The 1,923-nt window shown below is 35.4% G+C and overlaps 1 pseudogene; it reads left to right on the top strand.

The window, feature by feature from the left end:
- Positions 1–368: 368 nt before the first annotated feature.
- On the top strand, positions 369–1,923 carry LOC100244710 (stilbene synthase 1-like; annotated as a pseudogene).

Genomic DNA, 1,923 nt, shown 5'->3' with positions numbered 1-1,923 from the left:
ATTAATTAAAGGCTATCAAATAGCACTTTTTGAGTAGTAATCAAGACAAAGTTCGAGTTTGTGACTCTTTATCTACTACATGTGGACTCTATATAAATTAGTATCCCAAATCTAACGAGGCATGTGCTATGATTCTATCAAAATTACCTCTCCAATGCTTGAGTTACATATTTTCTTATTATGTGATCAACTAACATTAACTCACAAAAAGGATATGACAAATTCCACTTAAAGAATTACTACGACCATTGTTTTCCTGATCACATGTCCTTGGGATCACTGAAAAGGACATGTTGTCTCAATCCTATGAATTATCTTTCCTTCCTCAAGTTAATCTTAAGCTTCAGTTTGAGTAATAACTGACATCAATGACTTTAGTTGAGGAAATTAGAAATGCTCAATGTGCCAAGGGTCTGACTACCATACTAGCCATTGGCACAACTACTCTTGACCATTGTGTTTACTGGTTTGATTATGTTGATTACTATTTTAGGGTCACTAAGAGCGAGCACATGACTAAGTTGAAGAAGAAGTTCAATTGCATATGTAAGTATATTAATGCATTAATTTCTTACATGCATAACACTTTGTACATATACAAGTGTGCTATTAGGTGAGGCTCACCTCCAAGTGAATGAATTTTTCAAGTTTTCTATAGTATAGCTTTTTAATAAATTAATTCAAGAAACTTGAAAATCATTTTACTTTAGTCATCATTATTCCTTGCATTTGACTATAATGGATTGAACAATCGTTCTTTGAATCATGCAACAATGCTAAGAAACACATTAATAATTTTTACTTTTATTAAGAATAAATTTTTATACTTGCTTCAATGTTAAATGCATGTCCACCATCTTGAACAATATACTATATGATTCATTGTGGTAATGCTAATGTGTTTATGTTATTTTATTTACAGGTGAAAAATCAATGATCAAGAAGCGCTACATTCATTTGACTGAAAAGATGCTTGAAGACCACCCAAATATTGATGCCTGTAGGGCCTTATCTCTTAATATAAGTTAAGAGATCATCACTACTGAGGTACCCAAGCTTGGTAAGGAAGCAACATTGAAGGCACTTAAAGAGTGGGACCAACCAAAGTCCAAAATCACCCATCTTGTATTTTGTACAACCTCAGGTGTAGAAATGCTTGGTGTTGATTACAAACTTGCTAATCTCTTGGGTCTTTATACTTCATTTAGAAGAGTTATATTGTATCGTCAAGGCTACTATGTAGGTGGGATTGTCTTTTGAATTGGTAAGGATGTTGCAGAGAATAATGCAGGAGCACAAGTTCTTGTGGTGTGCTCTGAGATCACTGTTGTTGTATTCCGTGGGCCTTCTAAAACTGCTTTGGACTCTTTAGTTGGCCAAGCCCTTTTTGGTGATGGGTTTGCAATTGTGATCATTGGATTAGATCTAGATCTCTCGATTGAACGACCACTGTTCCAACTTGTCTCAACAACCCAAACATTTATTCCTAATTCACAAGGTGCCATTGTTAGAAACTTGTGTGAGGTGGGACTTACCTTTCATTTGTGGCCCAATGTGCCTATTTTAATTTCTCATAACATAGGAAAATGCTTGACTCAAGCTTTTGACCCACTTGGTATTAGCGATTGGAACTCATTATTTTGGATTGCTCACTTAGATAGCCCTGCAATTCTTGATGTAGTTGAAGCAAAACTCAATTTAGAGAAAAAGAAACTTGAAGCAACAAGGCATGTGCTAAGTGAGTACGGTAACATGTCAAGTGCATGTGTGTTGTTTATTTTGAATGAGATGAGAAATAAATCTCTGAAGTGGAAGAAGGCCACCATCGGTGAAGGATTGGATTGGGGAGTATTATTCGGTTTTGGACCAGGCTTAACCATTGAAACTGTTGTGTTGCATAGCATTCCTACGTTTACAAACTAA

This window comes from Vitis vinifera, chromosome 16 (genome assembly GCF_030704535.1).
Source record: "Vitis vinifera cultivar Pinot Noir 40024 chromosome 16, ASM3070453v1".
Taxonomy (NCBI): Eukaryota; Viridiplantae; Streptophyta; class Magnoliopsida; order Vitales; family Vitaceae; genus Vitis; species Vitis vinifera.
This window is presented reverse-complemented; position numbering and strand designations above follow the sequence as displayed.